The 9,872-nt window shown below is 46.5% G+C and overlaps 1 non-coding gene across 1 annotated transcript; it reads right to left on the bottom strand.

Annotated features, from left to right (window-relative positions):
• Positions 1 to 1,647: 1,647 nt before the first annotated feature.
• Trnad-guc (transfer RNA aspartic acid (anticodon GUC)) lies at positions 1,648 to 1,719 on the bottom strand. The gene has a single exon. It is a non-coding gene; the product is annotated as a tRNA-Asp (tRNA).
• Between the last annotated feature and the right edge of the window lie 8,153 nt (positions 1,720 to 9,872).

The following is a 9,872-nucleotide window of genomic DNA, read 5'->3' as shown; positions in this document are numbered from 1 at the left end:
TCCTCCTGGAATTCCTCCGGAAATTCCTCCTGGAATTCCTCCGGAAGTTCCTCCTGGAATTCTTCCGGAAGTTCCTCTAGGAATTCCTCCAAAAGTTCCTCCAGAAATTAATCCGAAAGTTCCTTCAGAAATTCCTCCGAAAGTTCTTCCAGGAATTCCTCCCGGAATTCCCCCGGAAGTTCCTCCGCAAGTTCTTCCAGGAATTTCTCCGGAAGTTCCACCAGGAACTCTTCCGGTAGTTCCTCCAGGAATTCCTCCGACAGTTCTTCCAGGAATTCCTCCCGGAATTCCCCCGGAAGTTCCTCCGCAAGTTCTTCCAGGAATTTCTCCGGAAGTTCCACCAGGAACTCTTCCGGTAGTTCCTCCAGGAATTCCTCCGAAAGTTCTTCCAGGAATTCCTCCCGGAATTCTCCCGGAAGTTTCTCCGCAAGTTCTTCCTGGAATTCCTCCAGAAGATCCTCTTGGAATTCCTCCGGAAGTTCCTCCAGGAATTCTTCTGAAAATTCTTCCAGGTAATCCTCCCGGAATTCCTCCGGATCGTCACTCATACACTTCCGAAATTCCTTCAGTATCGTCATATACACTAAACTTTTTCCTGATGTCGCTTGGAAACTTTGCCTTCCCGAATTACAAATGACCTTAATCGACGCTGACCCCAGCAAAAAAAAGAATTTATAGGGGCTTGGCAAAGCTAAATCAGTCTGTGGATTTTTACAAATTCATCAGAAAGAACACTATCTAGTGCGTGGAAGTTTTCCCTCATTCAAATTTTAGTTACTTCTCCATGAAATCTCAGATTTGTTTTCGAACCTTTCTCAATCTCAAGAAGCGTGGTTATGGAAAAATTTAAAAATCGCAAATTTGTAGAGAAAGAATCGCCATTGGAAATAAATGTCTATGTCGATTCTTGGCTTCCACATTTCCGGATTTTAAGAGAATAATTTAATAATTTACTACAAATGCTTCAGCATTAAGTTAGAAAGCTTGAAATCATACGCTCGGTTTAGTAAAAATATCACCCAAAGCTTCAAATTTACTTGGAAATGTTAAAGGTACAAAGATTTACTTTGATTTCTTATTTCTTATTTCAATCCCTGCAGAAAAAACATTTTCCTCAGTGTTTAACATTCTTGTCGTTAGATATAACATCTGTTTACCACCGAATTAGAATACTTATATATTTAGACGAGATAGGCGAGAAATGTGTAATACTTAGGCAAAGTAATAATAACTCTAGGGGGCTAATTTGGTTCCAGGTGGTGCGAAAGCCATCCCCTTAGCTTCTCTGTAATTATGCCAATGGTGATCACTAAAGTAACTGGTCCTTGAGTCAAAGCATGTACCCATATCAATAACACTCAAAAACGAATGATTGTAGCACAAATTGTTATGTTTTTCATTTTTGTGATCTTTATCAGCAATGAGCGAGCACGCATGATAACAATAAAAACAATTGAAATGAAGTCAAAAAGGTCCTTTTTACGAATAACCGAGGAATAGGTTTTCTACTGAAAAAGGGCCTGCAGAACGTGCGCAATTTTCCAGAACTCAAAAAAAACCCTAAGTAATCAGTGTATTGGATAAAAACATTATATATAATAAGTCGCAAAAAACAGACACAAGAATACCACGCTTTGTAAAAGAAAACTCCCCGACGGGGAATTGAACCCCGGTCTCCCGCGTGACAGGCGGGGATACTGACCACTATACTATCGAGGATATGTATGTAAGCATTGAATAAAAACGATCAACTGCTTAGCCAATTTAAAAATACAATTTGAATGATCTTCGAATTTCATTACCCAGCCGTGGAAATAATGCAGAAGGAAAAAAATCGGTCCCCTGTGAACTCAAAACAAGGGACCCCGACTCTAACATGCTCCATAATCCATTTCTGGTCAATACCCTAATCCACATTTGGCACCATCGAACAACTAGGTACCTACATCGCATCGCTACAAAGGAAAGCGAAGAAAAATAGCCACAATTTCAAGCAGTAGTTTACCTTTTCGCTCCCAAAACGCCCAGGTTTACATTTATTGACAGGTGAGCACCAAAAGCGTATAACCGAAAACCAAACGATACCTGCTAGCGCTTCCGCACCATCATCATCACCACCTTCGTTTTCCCCGACCCCGTCGTCATAGTTATCGTTCGCCAGTCAGTCGATCGGTCTCGGTCGTTCGGCGCGCTTCCAACTGTGTGAACCCCGCGCACTCATGCTTGTTGGTTGGTTACTTCCTCTTTCATCTCTATCCGACCAGGCAGGGGCACCTTCTGTATACAGCAAAGCATCAACCACCGACGACGGCCGTTCGCATGCACGTTTCGTCCGGAATCTCTTCCATCCTCCTTCCCGCTCAATGAACCACGCACTCTATCGTCGCTGGCGGCGGCAGTATCGCTTTTATAACAATGCACTATGGGCTACTAGTACTGATTAGGATTGGATGCTACGAATCATAATTAAAGTATCAAATTATACATGTGCAATGAAATGTTCAATTCTTATCGTTGTCAGTGTGCCAAAACTGTATTTTGACCTATATTTGAGAGAGTAATTAACTTATTTGGGGATTCTGGATTGATACTACAAAAAAAAATTTCAAATCTATTCAAAGTCAATTAAAACCGATGTAAAAATTAATATTTAGCAAGAACAACTGAAAATGTTTTATTAAAAATTGCCGTAGCCCAAGGTACATACTAGCTACAGTGCAAGCTCTCTCGAAACATCTCTATATCAATGTGAGCTTCATTCTTTGTTGCTACTTCGAGTCTCGACACAAATCGAATCCAGCCCAGCTTTCTTTCATCATTCATCGTCTTCATCATCGTCGTCTTCCAGTTGTTCCATTCCTATCCTCATATCCGACAGAGCATATCCATTTTATTTCAACAAATTTAAGCTGGGAAAACAGTCGTCAATATTTTGCTTTCCTTATTCCTGCCTGCCACACTCAAAAATACTCCGTTTCGGAGTATCTTTGCATTAGGCCTAAAGAAGGGGAGATTACGGATCAAGAGCGAACAGAACGGAACCTTCACCTTCGGGTTGGTCGTACGTCCGTCGATTCGAACCAGTCCATAAAAAAATATACAAACCTATACGAAAATCGTTTATACCGAGGGAGCGTATCGGTTGCTTGTCTTATTGGCACTCACATGGATATGCGGGACGATCTACACTCACCCCTGCCCAATCAGCTCAAATTCAAAAACCAGTCAGTGGATATTCAATAAAATGCAATACTGCCGTCGCGACTACTCTACATGAATGTGCGTGCCAAGTCCCCGCAGTACCTGCGGTGCAGAAGCTTCTCACAGTGTGCTGGTCGCTTCTAGTTGGAGGAATGTTTTTATTTTTATTTTCAATTCAGCAAGTCGCGCTTTCGTAATGGCGTGAGAAATTCTCTCTCCGAGACTTGCTAACCACCGAGGGGCTATGGTACTCTGGTATTAATTAATCGCAATGTTGTTGCATTCGCGCTGTGCGTTGCACAGTGGCGGCCCTACCGAACAAAAGTAAAGCTTCAGTCATTTCTCCCTTAATTTACTTTCATATTGATTTATTCTAAAATAGACAGTAATTCGTTAGCTCAACGAAGTTTGATAATTTGGTGCAAAACTGTTTAGTGATTCACCACATGGACGTACCCAGGATTTTGGACAGGGAGATGCCAGCTTTTTAAGATCGTACGTTTGGCAAACTTTGCAAAAATCTATTAATGAATCTATTAATTATTCAACAACCAGCAATAACTACCCACTTAGGGAGCAAAAGACTTTCCAACCAAAGGGCTTTAACGATGCAAATAGCCAAAAACCGGTATGGGTTACTTTTTTGATATTTATCCCTAATTGTAGCGTGAGCATGTTGTTTTAAGTAATATTTTTTTTATAAATTTGTTTAGTGTACATACTACTAGCACTACAAAGATCTGTTTGTGGGATTTGATGGATGATGAGTGGGTTCTGTTAAACTTCTATAAAAAGCTGTGTGTACCTGCAAGCAATGGGATACTAAACAGACCAGACACAACTGCCATAGAATTGCAAGTCGCTAAGTTCCGTTTCAATAGGATACCGGATGTGGCACCACCAATGAGCAGAGAAACGGTCTCGTCCTCTTCCATTTTCAGTAATTTACATTGCAGAAATTTACAGCTTTAGTTCTAATGCATTTAGCCTATTTTGGGGGATGTTGGGAGCCCAAGGAGTGCCAATTTGCACATCAGAATCAACCAAAGTAACCAAAAGTTCCTTTAAGAGTACGTTTTGCGCTTAAGGTCACTCCTGACGGAATTAAGCAGCTCAGTGAAGCTGATTAAGCAAAAAACGTAATCTTAAAGGAACTTTTGGTTACTTAGGAACGCCAGCGAGAACCTGATTATGGCATTCTGGCCGCGTGTTAACGGACCTTGTCTTGGATATCGTAATATTGTGAAAGCGAGGGCTGGCAGTCTGACATTTTACTCTCTTAGTAGAGCCGGGTGACACTGACACGAAACGGCGAGTGGGCTAATAACTAGGCTATCTTCCGTCCCCTGAAACCGTGGCGAGCCTTGTAGCACGCTGTCCAACCCTGCCATTAAGCATTGCCTGCTAGGTGGGAGTAGGCTCAGATGCCCTTTCCTGACTTGCGCTGATCTGACTCTGAACACGTTAGTGTCAACCCTTGTATGGCCTCCCTGCATGGCATGCAAAGATAACCATAGGATCATTAAAGGCGACTACTCCAGAAGGATTCGACGGCAGCCACAAGGAGGACCCAATTTAAATGAGTGAAGCAAAAAATAATTCTTTTGACGATGCTTCATGCATGGAGATGGTAGACCTCTTTGCCAAGCGGGGTTTGATGAGGTCTCCTACCAGGCAGGCGGAGAGCGGACCAGAGAGCAGCACCAGAGTCTCCCCAGTAGTGACGGGGTATAGCCCTATCAGCACGCTCGGCGGGCCACTACCCGGAATGCGGGTGGTCGCCGAGCAACTCGATGATATCATCGAGTTCGCGAATGCAAGGCAGAACATCAGTAAGGAACCGAAACAAAACCTTCGGATGCTCCGACAGGCTGTTCTAGTCGAAAGACAAGAACAGGATGCGTTTATCACAGGAGTGGTGGGAAGAGAGAAGGCCGACAAAGTTGCTCAAACCGATGCCTTCTCCTTCCTTGGAGGAGCGACCTTGGCCCAAGAGGCGATTGATTTCTCGAAACAGCTCAGGCAGGCGAAGGCACTCAGAGCAAAGTCAAACGACGTGCGACCATAAAGACCAAACGATGTCTGGACGGAGCAGATCAGGGTGCAGAGGAGCCCGAAGGGCGTCGATTCGATAGGGTGACTTCTCGGCTCAAAAAGGTGAAAGGCACCAACCAGGCGCAAGTCGCCTGATCGCAAGAGGGTACCAGCCAGCCAGTGCCATCGGCACAAGGGACCGCAAATCTCTGGCAGCTGGTCAGTAGGGAAAGCGGAAGTCAAACACATCTCGACCAACAATTAATAGAACACCCCATTGATCTTGGCTATTGCGACACCCTCCACAGAGGAGTGTACAACCTCTTGAACGGGGTACCTTCCCGTTGTGCAGATTGCCGCCAACCTAGACCCGTCCGCCACCCAGTTGCCATTGTCGGCAGGGACGTTGTACGGGTCGGACAGGAGGGCGACATCGGTCCTCGACTCCGAGACCGCCTGCCACAGCAGTTGCTGGGCAGGTGCACAGTGATTCAGATTCAGCTGTGTTACTTGCACGGCTTTTTCCGATTGGCTTCTCCGAAGGGACACGCAGGCGCGCCAATAGTATGGTTACGGGCCTGCTTCTTACTGGCGCAAATAAGGCACCTAGGTGCCTTGTCGCATTCCTGCGCCTTGTGTCCCTCCTCGCCGCAGCGACGACACATCTTGCACAAGTCATAAGACTTGTGCCCGGACTCAAGGCACCGGTAGCACCTGTCCACTGAAGGTGGCTGGAGCACGCTTACTGGGCATACTGACCAGCTGATCTTCAGCTTCCCTTTCTCAGTGACCTTTTTGGCGTCAGCCACCGGTAGTCTGAGATAGGCTACCTGCGTACCAAAGAATCCCCCTCTTAGACGTACAGAGGACCGCTCAACCTCTGTGCCGCACTGCTCTTTGACGGCAGAGACGACGTCTTCCGGGGTCGTGACTTCGTCCAGTTGCTTACACTGGAGGGTCACTTCCGCACCCAACGACCTGACCTACGCGCCGTCACCCAAGACCTCCTGGGCAAGCTTAGCGGTAAGCCACCCCGCTGGATTGCACGCCACGCTTCAGTACCAAGATCATTTCACCGTTCTTTGTACTTCTGACGCTGCGCACATCCTGGCCCAGGGCCGATAGGCTATCGGCCGCTCGCAGCGATTTCAGGACTTCGGTGTATTTTTCCTTGTCGGTTTTCACCAACAAGGACTCGCCTCTGTCTCTCACCTTCTTCGTAGGTCGAGGGGTGTTTGACTTTCGCACCCTACTGACCAGTTGCCAAGGATTTGCATCCCCTTCGGCGGGTACCGATGGCTGGCTGGGGCCAGCTTGTGGCTCAGCAACTTGTACCTGTCTAGTGCCTTTTGCCTTCTTGGGCACACGCCCTTCAGGCCCGGTGCACCATCCAGGCGACGCTTCGCCTTAATGGTAGCGCGTTTGGGTCGCTTCGAACTTGGCGTTTTCTTACCCTCACTGGCCGTAAGGGCGGTCGCCTCTTTCACCGCAGTAACACCGCTAGGGGAGGAGAGGGCCTTGGTCTGCGTACCTTTGGCTACCTTTTCTGCTGCCGCTACACGCCTGATATAAGCGTCCTGTTCTTGTCTTGCGACACGAACAGCTTGCCGGAGCACCAACAGGCTCTGCTTAAGCTCCTTGTTGGTGTTCTGCCTGCCGCTTACGAACTCGATGATCTCATCGAGTTGCTCGGCCACTGCCAATAGCAGCAACCGTCACTCCACTCGCCCCCTCTTTAATAGGGGACCTCGCTAGACCCCTTTTGGCAAAGGGGTCCATCACCTCCAACTCCAATGATTGATTTCTTTCAATACTCATTGCTTTATGGGTCCCCTTGCGGCTGCCGCCGAATCCTACTGGAGTAGTCGCCTTTAGTGATCCCATAGTTTTGATTCGAGTCGGTGTCACCCGGCCTTACTAAGAGAGTAGAATGTCAGACTGCCAGCCCTCGCTTCACAATAACACAATATACCGTACACATAGCCATGACGTGCCTGCCAGAAACATAATTGAGACCTTACTGGCGTCAGCCTCAATGCGCTACCGCGCTCGCTCGTTTGTAGTTCATTTAGCCGCCTAGCCCTTCAACTGCCGTTGATACGCTATCGTCCAGCGAGCACCGCGCGGAGGCGAACTACGCTACCCGCCATCACATATTATATATTAACAATATAGTCCACTCTTGCGAAACACAGGCGAACACGACTAAAGCGCTACAACGGATGGCGGTCGAACTATTTTATCACAGCAACGCGTGGCAGCGCATCGTTGCCTTTATAACTACGCGTTGAGGCGCACCATTGCTTCCAAAACAATCAAAACAAAATAAAATGCTGAACGTCATATCTTTTTATTTATTGGAATGCTTAAAAATGCTACCTTTCTGGCAGATTTTCATTCTTGCTAATTTATTTGTGACTAAATAATCCGATGGGAATACAAGTAGCAGAGCTCATGAGCTTCAAAAGTATGAACAACTAGTTGCTCTATTGTCTAGTTTCCTGAAACCTCAAAATTTTAAGTTTTCCATATTTTCTTTCGTAGTATGTTATTGTTCTTTATTTTAAATTTTAGCATGGTGCGTTTCAAAAACCTCGAGACACCGCGTGTACTCCAACAAACAATATGGATCAATTATCAAACAGCAGTCTTCATTGAAAAGATTTATTAGCAATTGAAAATTTGACTAGCTCTTTGAGCAACTACTCAAAGGCCTGCTCGCACTTGCTTCTGGCGAACACACAACGGAACAAACAACTCCAAAAATAATAGGACCAACACAACACAATTATAAATATTATATATTATAAACACAGAATAAGATTATATATTTATTTATCCGTTTACTTCAACAATTATAAACGCATGTGATCTTTCGGGATCCGAAATACACAAAGAGAGAGAAATGTGGCAAAAGTCGAACACTTTTAATAAGTACGACACGTACAAGGGACCTGGAGACGCCTCCCCATCAGTCTCTCCGGGGTCTTCAGAGCCGATCCTTGTCAGGAAACCAAAAAAGTCCCACTGCGCCTAAGGCCCTGGCATCTGTAGCGAAACCTGCCCGAGGTGATACACGGACTACGATTCTGGTTTTTGCTTTCAATCAGCAGCTGAAACAAAATCATTCTTTATTTTAACTCCCAGATTTTAAAAATTCCTACCTCCCACTACTCCATCGTCTATTCGTCACAATAAATCCACCCTCAGCTGAAGTAAATGCACTTTCAATTCAAATAAATCATTCAAAAATAAATATGTAGCTAGAGTGCTGACTGAATCTGTCAACATGTTTCTTGTTGATTTTGTTATGTATATATTTTTCATAGGACAGCGAAAAGTCAAAGATACTTTGATCGTTTACACTAAAATAGTTAGACTTTCAATCAACAGTTGGCGCTGCACTACAGAAAAGTTATTCGCCAACGTCTTGTATGGGACAATTAAGAGTGGACTATCTTGTACTTTAAAATCTTTGCCGCCATGGTAGACCCCTTTGCCAAGGGGGGTTTGGTGAGGTCTCCTCACAGGTAGGCGAAGAGCGGCCCTATCAGCACGCTCGGTGGGCCATTGCCCGGAATGCGGGTGGTCGCCGAGCAACTCGATGATATCATCGAGTTCGCGAACGCAAGGCAGAACATCAGTAAGGGACTGAAACAGAACCTTCGGATGCTGTTCAGGCTGTTCGAGTCGCAAGACAAGAACAGGATGCGTTTATCAGGCGGGTGGTGGGAAGAGAGAAGGCAGACAAAGTTGCTCAAATCGATGCCTTCTCCTTCCTTGGAGGAGCAACCTAGTCCAAGAGGCGATTGATTTCGCCTTAACGGCCAAGGAAGAAAAGACTGCGCCTAACCCGAAACAGCTCAGGCAGCAATCCGGCGAAGGCGTTCAGAGAAAAGCCAAACGACGTGTGACCATAAAGGCCAAACGTCGTCTGGACGGAGCAGATCAGGGTGCAGAGGAGCCCGAAGGGCGTTGACCCGAGAAGGTGACATCTCGGCCCAAAAGGCGAAAGGCACCACTCAGGCGCAAGTCACCTGGCCTCAAGAGGGTACCAGACAACCTGTGCCATCGGCACAAGGGACCGAAAATCCCTGGCAGCTGGTCAGTAGGGCAAAGCGGAAGTCGAACACATCTCGACCGGCAAAGAAAGCTAAGGACAAGAGCGAGGCCTTGTTGGTGAAAACTGATAAGGCAAAGTACGCTGAAGTCCTTAAATCGATGCAGGCGGCCGGAAAACTTTCGGCGTTGGGACAGGACGTGCGAAGCGTCAGACGCACCAAGACCGGTGATATGATCTCGGTTCTGAAACGCGGAGCGCAGGCTAGTGGGACTGACTACAGGAAGCTGGCCCCAAAGGTCTTGGGTGACGACGTCGATGTGAGGGCGTTCGGGGCGGATGTGACCCTCCAGTGCAAGTAACTAGGCCATTGCGGTACAGAGGTCGAGAAGACCTCTGTACGCGTAAGAGGTGGTCCCTTTGGCACGCAGATAGCCTACCTTAGGTTACCGGTTGCGGAAGCCAAAAAGGTAATGGAGCGAGGGAAGTTGAAAATCAGCTGGTCAGTATGTCCAGTGAGCAAACTCCAGCCACCTTCAGTGGACAGGTGCTATCGGTGCTTAGAGTTGGGACACAA

The sequence above is a fragment of the Armigeres subalbatus genome, chromosome 3 (genome assembly GCF_024139115.2).
Source record: "Armigeres subalbatus isolate Guangzhou_Male chromosome 3, GZ_Asu_2, whole genome shotgun sequence".
NCBI classification, from domain to species: domain Eukaryota; kingdom Metazoa; phylum Arthropoda; class Insecta; order Diptera; family Culicidae; genus Armigeres; species Armigeres subalbatus.
This window is presented reverse-complemented; position numbering and strand designations above follow the sequence as displayed.